General features: G+C 57.1%; 13 non-coding genes across 13 annotated transcripts; all 13 read left to right on the top strand.

The window, feature by feature from the left end:
• The first annotated feature begins 126 nt into the window (after nucleotides 1-126).
• LOC140412243 (5S ribosomal RNA) lies at nucleotides 127-245 on the top strand. The gene has a single exon (XR_011941443.1). It is a non-coding gene; the product is annotated as a 5S ribosomal RNA (ribosomal RNA).
• Nucleotides 246-935: 690 nt separating this feature from the next.
• On the top strand, nucleotides 936-1,054 carry LOC140412242 (5S ribosomal RNA). Its single transcript, XR_011941442.1, has one exon. It is a non-coding gene; the product is annotated as a 5S ribosomal RNA (ribosomal RNA).
• Nucleotides 1,055-1,748: 694 nt separating this feature from the next.
• Nucleotides 1,749-1,867, top strand: LOC140412239 (5S ribosomal RNA). The gene has a single exon (XR_011941440.1). It is a non-coding gene; the product is annotated as a 5S ribosomal RNA (ribosomal RNA).
• A 694-nt stretch (nucleotides 1,868-2,561) lies between these two features.
• On the top strand, nucleotides 2,562-2,680 carry LOC140412238 (5S ribosomal RNA). Its single transcript, XR_011941439.1, has one exon. It is a non-coding gene; the product is annotated as a 5S ribosomal RNA (ribosomal RNA).
• Nucleotides 2,681-3,370: 690 nt separating this feature from the next.
• Nucleotides 3,371-3,489, top strand: LOC140414544 (5S ribosomal RNA). The gene has a single exon (XR_011943682.1). It is a non-coding gene; the product is annotated as a 5S ribosomal RNA (ribosomal RNA).
• Nucleotides 3,490-4,183: 694 nt separating this feature from the next.
• LOC140413480 (5S ribosomal RNA) lies at nucleotides 4,184-4,302 on the top strand. Its single transcript, XR_011942648.1, has one exon. It is a non-coding gene; the product is annotated as a 5S ribosomal RNA (ribosomal RNA).
• A 690-nt stretch (nucleotides 4,303-4,992) lies between these two features.
• On the top strand, nucleotides 4,993-5,111 carry LOC140412237 (5S ribosomal RNA). Its single transcript, XR_011941438.1, has one exon. It is a non-coding gene; the product is annotated as a 5S ribosomal RNA (ribosomal RNA).
• A 694-nt stretch (nucleotides 5,112-5,805) lies between these two features.
• On the top strand, nucleotides 5,806-5,924 carry LOC140412236 (5S ribosomal RNA). Its single transcript, XR_011941437.1, has one exon. It is a non-coding gene; the product is annotated as a 5S ribosomal RNA (ribosomal RNA).
• A 694-nt stretch (nucleotides 5,925-6,618) lies between these two features.
• On the top strand, nucleotides 6,619-6,737 carry LOC140412235 (5S ribosomal RNA). The gene has a single exon (XR_011941436.1). It is a non-coding gene; the product is annotated as a 5S ribosomal RNA (ribosomal RNA).
• Nucleotides 6,738-7,427: 690 nt separating this feature from the next.
• Nucleotides 7,428-7,546, top strand: LOC140412234 (5S ribosomal RNA). Its single transcript, XR_011941435.1, has one exon. It is a non-coding gene; the product is annotated as a 5S ribosomal RNA (ribosomal RNA).
• A 694-nt stretch (nucleotides 7,547-8,240) lies between these two features.
• On the top strand, nucleotides 8,241-8,359 carry LOC140412233 (5S ribosomal RNA). The gene has a single exon (XR_011941434.1). It is a non-coding gene; the product is annotated as a 5S ribosomal RNA (ribosomal RNA).
• Nucleotides 8,360-9,053: 694 nt separating this feature from the next.
• On the top strand, nucleotides 9,054-9,172 carry LOC140412232 (5S ribosomal RNA). Its single transcript, XR_011941433.1, has one exon. It is a non-coding gene; the product is annotated as a 5S ribosomal RNA (ribosomal RNA).
• A 690-nt stretch (nucleotides 9,173-9,862) lies between these two features.
• On the top strand, nucleotides 9,863-9,981 carry LOC140414824 (5S ribosomal RNA). The gene has a single exon (XR_011943954.1). It is a non-coding gene; the product is annotated as a 5S ribosomal RNA (ribosomal RNA).
• Nucleotides 9,982-10,000: the final 19 nt, after the last annotated feature.

Below are 10,000 nucleotides of genomic sequence, written 5' to 3'. Positions count from 1 at the left end.
AAGAGGAGGAGAAGTAGAAGTAGAAGTAGAAAAAGAGAGAGAAAAAATTGAAAACAACCGGAAAGAAGAAGTGGCGAGGGTGCTAGGGTGGCCAACTTGAATAGGCGAGAAGACGGTGCTGCAGATGCCTACGGCCATACTAGTCTGAAAACGCCCGATCTCGTCTGATCTCGGAAGCTAAGCAGACTCAGGCCTGGTTAGTACTTGGATGGGAGACCGCCTGGGAATACCAGGTGCAGTAGGCTTTTGCGGCCAGCAGAGACTGCTCACGCCAAGCACTCTCCACACCAGAGGCAGGCCAACCTTTTGCTGCTCTCTGCGTCCTCGCCATTCCTCCCAACACTTGCCTGCGGGCTCAACTCAGGCAGGCGGCTTGGTCGGGCCATTCAGCTGCTGCAGCTTTGCCGGGCCTTTGCAACGCAGCACGGTTGGGTGCCTTGGCGTGCTGCACTTTGATGGGCCCGCCAGCTGGCCCGTGTGGCCGCAAGCCAGTGTGTCGGCAGGACGTTCTCCTAGCCTGAAGGCGCCGCATGAATGCAAGTTGTGGCATTGGGGCTGGTGTGGAAAGCAAAGGAAGAGAGAGCTGGCTTGCATTGCCTGCCTGACCCTTGTGCTGGCTGTGCTGAGAGAAGTGCGCAGCGTTGCAATGTGGAAAGGCAGCAGCGTGCAGGCGGCAGGCTGGTGTGAGGTGGGCGGGGCTTGCAGTTTTCCTTGGGGAGGTGGAGAAGAAAAAAGAGAGCTAGGTGGGGACGGCATGAAGGGGAGCGAGTATCAGGCATATAGGCTAGAATTAGCAGGAGAAGGAGAGAAAGAGGAGGAGAAGTAGAAGTAGAAGTAGAAAAAGAGAGAGAAAAAATTGAAAACAACCGGAAAGAAGAAGTGGCGAGGGTGCTAGGGTGGCCAGCTTGAATAGGCGAGAAGACGGTGCTGCAGATGCCTACGGCCATACTAGTCTGAAAACGCCCGATCTCGTCTGATCTCGGAAGCTAAGCAGACTCAGGCCTGGTTAGTACTTGGATGGGAGACCGCCTGGGAATACCAGGTGCAGTAGGCTTTTGCGGCCAGCAGTGACTGCTCACGCCAAGCACTCTCCACACCAGAGGCAGGCCAACCTTTTGCTGCTCTCTGCGTCCTCGCCATTCCTCCCAACACTTGCCTGCGGGCTCAACTCAGGCAGGCGGCTTGGTCGGGCCATTCAGCTGCTGCAGCTTTGCCGGGCCTTTGCAACGCAGCACGGTTGTGTGCCTTGGCGTGCTGCACTTTGATGGGCACGCCAGCTGGCCCGTGTGGCCGCAAGCCAGTGTGTCGGCAGGACGTTCTCTCTCCTAGCCTGAAGGCGCCGCATGAATGCAAGTTGTGGCATTGGGGCTGGTGTGGAAAGCGAAGGAAGAGAGAGCTGGCTTGCATTGCCTGCCTGACCCTTGTGCTGGCTGTGCTGAGAGAAGTGCGCAGCGTTGCAATGTGGAAAGGCAGCAGCGTGCAGGCGGCAGGCTGGTGTGAGGTAGGCGGGGCTTGCAGTTTTCCTTGAGGAGGTGGAGAAGAAAAAAGAGAGCTCGGTGGGGATGGCATGAAGGGGAGCGAGTATCAGGCATATAGGCTAGAATTAGCAGGAGAAGGAGAGAAAGAGGAGGAGAAGTAGAAGTAGAAGTAGAAAAAGAGAGAGAAAAAATTGAAAACAACCGGAAAGAAGAAGTGGCGAGGGTGCTAGGGTGGCCAGCTTGAATAGGCGAGAAGACGGTGCTGCAGATGCCTACGGCCATACTAGTCTGAAAACGCCCGATCTCGTCTGATCTCGGAAGCTAAGCAGACTCAGGCCTGGTTAGTACTTGGATGGGAGACCGCCTGGGAATACCAGGTGCAGTAGGCTTTTGCGGCCAGCAGAGACTGCTCACGCCAAGCACTCTCCACACCAGAGGCAGGCCAACCTTTTGCTGCTCTCTGCGTCCTCGCAATTCCTCCCAACACTTGCCTGCGGGCTCAACTCAGGCAGGCGGCTTGGTCGGGCCATTCAGCTGCTGCAGCTTTGCCGGGCCTTTGCAACGCAGCACGGTTGGGTGCCTTGGCGTGCTGCACTTTGATGGGCCCGCCAGCTGGCCCGTGTGGCCGCAAGCCAGTGTGTCGGCAGGACGTTCTCTCTCCTAGCCTGAAGGCGCCGCATGAATGCAAGTTGTGGCATTGGGGCTGGTGTGGAAAGCGAAGGAAGAGAGAGCTGGCTTGCATTGCCTGCCTGACCCTTGTGCTGGCTGTGCTGAGAGAAGTGCGCAGCGTTGCAATGTGGAAAGGCAGCAGCGTGCAGGCGGCAGGCTGGTGTGAGGTGGGCGGGGCTTGCAGTTTTCCTTGGGGAGGTGGAGAAGAAAAAAGAGAGCTAGGTGGGGACGGCATGAAGGGGAGCGAGTATCAGGCATATAGGCTAGAATTAGCAGGAGAAGGAGAGAAAGAGGAGGAGAAGTAGAAGTAGAAGTAGAAAAAGAGAGAGAGAAAATTGAAAACAACCGGAAAGAAGAAGTGGCGAGGGTGCTAGGGTGGCCAACTTGAATAGGCGAGAAGACGGTGCTGTAGATGCCTACGGCCATACTAGTCTGAAAACGCCCGATCTCGTCTGATCTCGGAAGCTAAGCAGACTCAGGCCTGGTTAGTACTTGGATGGGAGACCGCCTGGGAATACCAGGTGCAGTAGGCTTTTGCGGCCAGCAGAGACTGCTCACGCCAAGCACTCTCCACACCAGAGGCAGGCCAACCTTTTGCTGCTCTCTGCGTCCTCGCCATTCCTCCCAACACTTGCCTGCGGGCTCAACTCAGGCAGGCGGCTTGGTCGGGCCATTCAGCTGCTGCAGCTTTGCCGGGCCTTTGCAACGCAGCACGGTTGGGTGCCTTGGCGTGCTGCACTTTGATGGGCCCGCCAGCTGGCCCGTGTGGCCGCAAGCCAGTGTGTCGGCAGGACGTTCTCCTAGCCTGAAGGCGCCGCATGAATGCAAGTTGTGGCATTGGGGCTGGTGTGGAAAGCGAAGGAAGAGAGAGCTGGCTTGCATTGCCTGCCTGACCCTTGTGCTGGCTGTGCTGAGAGAAGTGCGCAGCGTTGCAATGTGGAAAGGCAGCAGCGTGCAGGCGGCAGGCTGGTGTGAGGTAGGCGGGGCTTGCAGTTTTCCTTGAGGAGGTGGAGAAGAAAAAAGAGAGCTCGGTGGGGATGGCATGAAGGGGAGCGAGTATCAGGCATATAGGCTAGAATTAGCAGGAGAAGGAGAGAAAGAGGAGGAGAAGTAGAAGTAGAAGTAGAAAAAGAGAGAGAAAAAATTGAAAACAACCGGAAAGAAGAAGTGGCGAGGGTGCTAGGGTGGCCAGCTTGAATAGGCGAGAAGACGGTGCTGCAGATGCCTCCGGCCATACTAGTCTGAAAACGCCCGATCTCGTCTGATCTCGGAAGCTAAGCAGACTCAGGCCTGGTTAGTACTTGGATGGGAGACCGCCTGGGAATACCAGGTGCAGTAGGCTTTTGCGGCCAGCAGAGACTGCTTACGCCAAGCACTCTCCACACCAGAGGCAGGCCAACCTTTTGCTGCTCTCTGCGTCCTCGCCATTCCTCCCAACACTTGCCTGCGGGCTCAACTCAGGCAGGCGGCTTGGTCGGGCCATTCAGCTGCTGCAGCTTTGCCGGGCCTTTGCAACGCAGCACGGTTGGGTGCCTTGGCGTGCTGCACTTTGATGGGCCCGCCAGCTGGCCCGTGTGGCCGCAAGCCAGTGTGTCGGCAGGACGTTCTCTCTCCTAGCCTGAAGGCGCCGCATGAATGCAAGTTGTGGCATTGGGGCTGGTGTGGAAAGCGAAGGAAGAGAGAGCTGGCTTGCATTGCCTGCCTGACCCTTGTGCTGGCTGTGCTGAGAGAAGTGCGCAGCGTTGCAATGTGGAAAGGCAGCAGCGTGCAGGCGGCAGGCTGGTGTGAGGTGGGCGGGGCTTGCAGTTTTCCTTGGGGAGGTGGAGAAGAAAAAAGAGAGCTAGGTGGGGACGGCATGAAGGGGAGCGAGTATCAGGCATATAGGCTAGAATTAGCAGGAGAAGGAGAGAAAGAGGAGGAGAAGTAGAAGTAGAAGTAGAAAAAGAGAGAGAGAAAATTGAAAACAACCGGAAAGAAGAAGTGGCGAGGGTGCTAGGGTGGCCAACTTGAATAGGCAAGAAGACGGTGCTGCAGATGCCTACGGCCATACTAGTCTGAAAACGCCCGATCTCGTCTGATCTCGGAAGCTAAGCAGACTCAGGCCTGGTTAGTACTTGGATGGGAGACCGCCTGTGAATACCAGGTGCAGTAGGCTTTTGCGGCCAGCAGAGACTGCTCACGCCAAGCACTCTCCACACCAGAGGCAGGCCAACCTTTTGCTGCTCTCTGCGTCCTCGCCATTCCTCCCAACACTTGCCTGCGGGCTCAACTCAGGCAGGCGGCTTGGTCGGGCCATTCAGCTGCTGCAGCTTTGCCGGGCCTTTGCAACGCAGCACGGTTGGGTGCCTTGGCGTGCTGCACTTTGATGGGCCCGCCAGCTGGCCCGTGTGGCCGCAAGCCAGTGTGTCGGCAGGACGTTCTCCTAGCCTGAAGGCGCCGCATGAATGCAAGTTGTGGCATTGGGGCTGGTGTGGAAAGCGAAGGAAGAGAGAGCTGGCTTGCATTGCCTGCCTGACCCTTGTGCTGGCTGTGCTGAGAGAAGTGCGCAGCGTTGCAATGTGGAAAGGCAGCAGCGTGCAGGCGGCAGGCTGGTGTGAGGTGGGCGGGGCTTGCAGTTTTCCTTGGGGAGGTGGAGAAGAAAAAAGAGAGCTAGGTGGGGACGGCATGAAGGGGAGCGAGTATCAGGCATATAGGCTAGAATTAGCAGGAGAAGGAGAGAAAGAGGAGGAGAAGTAGAAGTAGAAGTAGAAAAAGAGAGAGAAAAAATTGAAAACAACCGGAAAGAAGAAGTGGCGAGGGTGCTAGGGTGGCCAGCTTGAATAGGCGAGAAGACGGTGCTGCAGATGCCTACGGCCATACTAGTCTGAAAACGCCCGATCTCGTCTGATCTCGGAAGCTAAGCAGACTCAGGCCTGGTTAGTACTTGGATGGGAGACCGCCTGGGAATACCAGGTGCAGTAGGCTTTTGCGGCCAGCAGTGACTGCTCACGCCAAGCACTCTCCACACCAGAGGCAGGCCAACCTTTTGCTGCTCTCTGCGTCCTCGCCATTCCTCCCAACACTTGCCTGCGGGCTCAACTCAGGCAGGCGGCTTGGTCGGGCCATTCAGCTGCTGCAGCTTTGCCGGGCCTTTGCAACGCAGCACGGTTGTGTGCCTTGGCGTGCTGCACTTTGATGGGCACGCCAGCTGGCCCGTGTGGCCGCAAGCCAGTGTGTCGGCAGGACGTTCTCTCTCCTAGCCTGAAGGCGCCGCATGAATGCAAGTTGTGGCATTGGGGCTGGTGTGGAAAGCGAAGGAAGAGAGAGCTGGCTTGCATTGCCTGCCTGACCCTTGTGCTGGCTGTGCTGAGAGAAGTGCGCAGCGTTGCAATGTGGAAAGGCAGCAGCGTGCAGGCGGCAGGCTGGTGTGAGGTAGGCGGGGCTTGCAGTTTTCCTTGAGGAGGTGGAGAAGAAAAAAGAGAGCTCGGTGGGGATGGCATGAAGGGGAGCGAGTATCAGGCATATAGGCTAGAATTAGCAGGAGAAGGAGAGAAAGAGGAGGAGAAGTAGAAGTAGAAGTAGAAAAAGAGAGAGAAAAAATTGAAAACAACCGGAAAGAAGAAGTGGCGAGGGTGCTAGGGTGGCCAACTTGAATAGGCGAGAAGACGGTGCTGCAGACGCCTACGGCCATACTAGTCTGAAAACGCCCGATCTCGTCTGATCTCGGAAGCTAAGCAGACTCAGGCCTGGTTAGTACTTGGATGGGAGACCGCCTGGGAATACCAGGTGCAGTAGGCTTTTGCGGCCAGCAGAGACTGCTCACGCCAAGCACTCTCCACACCAGAGGCAGGCCAACCTTTTGCTGCTCTCTGCGTCCTCGCCATTCCTCCCAACACTTGCCTGCGGGCTCAACTCAGGCAGGCGGCTTGGTCGGGCCATTCAGCTGCTGCAGCTTTGCCGGGCCTTTGCAACGCAGCACGGTTGGGTGCCTTGGCGTGCTGCACTTTGATGGGCCCGCCAGCTGGCCCGTGTGGCCGCAAGCCAGTGTGTCGGCAGGACGTTCTCTCTCCTAGCCTGAAGGCGCCGCATGAATGCAAGTTGTGGCATTGGGGCTGGTGTGGAAAGCGAAGGAAGAGAGAGCTGGCTTGCATTGCCTGCCTGACCCTTGTGCTGGCTGTGCTGAGAGAAGTGCGCAGCGTTGCAATGTGGAAAGGCAGCAGCGTGCAGGCGGCAGGCTGGTGTGAGGTGGGCGGGGCTTGCAGTTTTCCTTGGGGAGGTGGAGAAGAAAAAAGAGAGCTAGGTGGGGACGGCATGAAGGGGAGCGAGTATCAGGCATATAGGCTAGAATTAGCAGGAGAAGGAGAGAAAGAGGAGGAGAAGTAGAAGTAGAAGTAGAAAAAGAGAGAGAGAAAATTGAAAACAACCGGAAAGAAGAAGTGGCGAGGGTGCTAGGGTGGCCAGCTTGAATAGGCGAGAAGACGGTGCTGCAGATGCCTACGGCCATACTAGTCTGAAAACGCCCGATCTCGTCTGATCTCGGAAGCTAAGCAGACTCAGGCCTGGTTAGTACTTGGATGGGAGACCGCCTGGGAATACCAGGTGCAGTAGGCTTTTGCGGCCAGCAGAGACTGCTCACGCCAAGCACTCTCCACACCAGAGGCAGGCCAACCTTTTGCTGCTCTCTGCGTCCTCGCCATTCCTCCCAACACTTGCCTGCGGGCTCAACTCAGGCAGGCGGCTTGGTCGGGCCATTCAGCTGCTGCAGCTTTGCCGGGCCTTTGCAACGCAGCACGGTTGGGTGCCTTGGCGTGCTGCACTTTGATGGGCCCGCCAGCTGGCCCGTGTGGCCGCAAGCCAGTGTGTCGGCAGGACGTTCTCCTAGCCTGAAGGCGCCGCATGAATGCAAGTTGTGGCATTGGGGCTGGTGTGGAAAGCGAAGGAAGAGAGAGCTGGCTTGCATTGCCTGCCTGACCCTTGTGCTGGCTGTGCTGAGAGAAGTGCGCAGCGTTGCAATGTGGAAAGGCAGCAGCGTGCAGGCGGCAGGCTGGTGTGAGGTGGGCGGGGCTTGCAGTTTTCCTTGGGGAGGTGGAGAAGAAAAAAGAGAGCTAGTTGGGGACGGCATGAAGGGGAGCGAGTATCAGGCATATAGGCTAGAATTAGCAGGAGAAGGAGAGAAAGAGGAGGAGAAGTAGAAGTAGAAGTAGAAAAAGAGAGAGAAAAAATTGAAAACAACCGGAAAGAAGAAGTGGCGAGGGTGCTAGGGTGGCCAGCTTGAATAGGCGAGAAGACGGTGCTGCAGATGCCTACGGCCATACTAGTCTGAAAACGCCCGATCTCGTCTGATCTCGGAAGCTAAGCAGACTCAGGCCTGGTTAGTACTTGGATGGGAGACCGCCTGGGAATACCAGGTGCAGTAGGCTTTTGCGGCCAGCAGTGACTGCTCACGCCAAGCACTCTCCACACCAGAGGCAGGCCAACCTTTTGCTGCTCTCTGCGTCCTCGCCATTCCTCCCAACACTTGCCTGCGGGCTCAACTCAGGCAGGCGGCTTGGTCGGGCCATTCAGCTGCTGCAGCTTTGCCGGGCCTTTGCAACGCAGCACGGTTGTGTGCCTTGGCGTGCTGCACTTTGATGGGCACGCCAGCTGGCCCGTGTGGCCGCAAGCCAGTGTGTCGGCAGGACGTTCTCTCTCCTAGCCTGAAGGCGCCGCATGAATGCAAGTTGTGGCATTGGGGCTGGTGTGGAAAGCGAAGGAAGAGAGAGCTGGCTTGCATTGCCTGCCTGACCCTTGTGCTGGCTGTGCTGAGAGAAGTGCGCAGCGTTGCAATGTGGAAAGGCAGCAGCGTGCAGGCGGCAGGCTGGTGTGAGGTAGGCGGGGCTTGCAGTTTTCCTTGAGGAGGTGGAGAAGAAAAAAGAGAGCTCGGTGGGGATGGCATGAAGGGGAGCGAGTATCAGGCATATAGGCTAGAATTAGCAGGAGAAGGAGAGAAAGAGGAGGAGAAGTAGAAGTAGAAGTAGAAAAAGAGAGAGAAAAAATTGAAAACAACCGGAAAGAAGAAGTGGCGAGGGTGCTAGGGTGGCCAACTTGAATAGGCGAGAAGACGGTGCTGCAGACGCCTACGGCCATACTAGTCTGAAAACGCCCGATCTCGTCTGATCTCGGAAGCTAAGCAGACTCAGGCCTGGTTAGTACTTGGATGGGAGACCGCCTGGGAATACCAGGTGCAGTAGGCTTTTGCGGCCAGCAGAGACTGCTCACGCCAAGCACTCTCCACACCAGAGGCAGGCCAACCTTTTGCTGCTCTCTGCGTCCTCGCCATTCCTCCCAACACTTGCCTGCGGGCTCAACTCAGGCAGGCGGCTTGGTCGGGCCATTCAGCTGCTGCAGCTTTGCCGGGCCTTTGCAACGCAGCACGGTTGGGTGCCTTGGCGTGCTGCACTTTGATGGGCCCGCCAGCTGGCCCGTGTGGCCGCAAGCCAGTGTGTCGGCAGGACGTTCTCTCTCCTAGCCTGAAGGCGCCGCATGAATGCAAGTTGTGGCATTGGGGCTGGTGTGGAAAGCGAAGGAAGAGAGAGCTGGCTTGCATTGCCTGCCTGACCCTTGTGCTGGCTGTGCTGAGAGAAGTGCGCAGCGTTGCAATGTGGAAAGGCAGCAGCGTGCAGGCGGCAGGCTGGTGTGAGGTGGGCGGGGCTTGCAGTTTTCCTTGGGGAGGTGGAGAAGAAAAAAGAGAGCTAGGTGGGGACGGCATGAAGGGGAGCGAGTATCAGGCATATAGGCTAGAATTAGCAGGAGAAGGAGAGAAAGAGGAGGAGAAGTAGAAGTAGAAGTAGAAAAAGAGAGAGAGAAAATTGAAAACAACCGGAAAGAAGAAGTGGCGAGGGTGCTAGGGTGGCCAGCTTGAATAGGCGAGAAGACGGTGCTGCAGATGCCTACGGCCATACTAGTCTGAAAACGCCCGATCTCGTCTGATCTCGGAAGCTAAGCAGACTCAGGCCTGGTTAGTACTTGGATGGGAGACCGCCTGGGAATACCAGGTGCAGTAGGCTTTTGCGGCCAGCAGAGACTGCTCACGCCAAGCACTCTCCACACCAGAGGCAGGCCAACCTTTTGCTGCTCTCTGCGTCCTCGCCATTCCTCCCAACACTTGCCTGCGGGCTCAACTCAGGCAGGCGGCTTGGTCGGGCCATTCAGCTGCTGCAGCTTTGCCGGGCCTTTGCAACGCAGCACGGTTGGGTGCCTTGGCGTGCTGCACTTTGATGGGCCCGCCAGCTGGCCCGTGTGGCCGCAAGCCAGTGTGTCGGCAGGACGTTCTCCTAGCCTGAAGGCGCCGCATGAATGCAAGTTGTGGCATTGGGGCTGGTGTGGAAAGCGAAGGAAGAGAGAGCTGGCTTGCATTGCCTGCCTGACCCTTGTGCTGGCTGTGCTGAGAGAAGTGCGCAGCGTTGCAATGTGGAAAGGCAGCAGCGTGCAGGCGGCAGGCTGGTGTGAGGTGGGCGGGGCTTGCAGTTTTCCTTGGGGAGGTGGAGAAGAAAAAAGAGAGCTAGGTGGGGACGGCATGAAGGGGAGCGAGTATCAGGCATATAGGCTAGAATTAGCAGGAGAAGGAGAGAAAGAGGAGGAGAAGTAGAAGTAGAAGTAGAAAAAGAGAGAGAAAAAATTGAAAACAACCGGAAAGAAGAAGTGGCGAGGGTGCTAGGGTGGCCAGCTTGAATAGGCGAGAAGACGGTGCTGCAGATGCCTACGGCCATACTAGTCTGAAAACGCCCGATCTCGTCTGATCTCGGAAGCTAAGCAGAGTCAGGCCTGGTTAGTACTTGGATGGGAGACCGCCTGGGAATACCAGGTGCAGTAGGCTTTTGCGGCCAGCAGTGACT

The sequence above is a fragment of the Scyliorhinus torazame genome, chromosome 4 (genome assembly GCF_047496885.1).
Source record: "Scyliorhinus torazame isolate Kashiwa2021f chromosome 4, sScyTor2.1, whole genome shotgun sequence".
Classification (NCBI taxonomy): Eukaryota; Metazoa; Chordata; class Chondrichthyes; order Carcharhiniformes; family Scyliorhinidae; genus Scyliorhinus; species Scyliorhinus torazame.
This window is presented reverse-complemented; position numbering and strand designations above follow the sequence as displayed.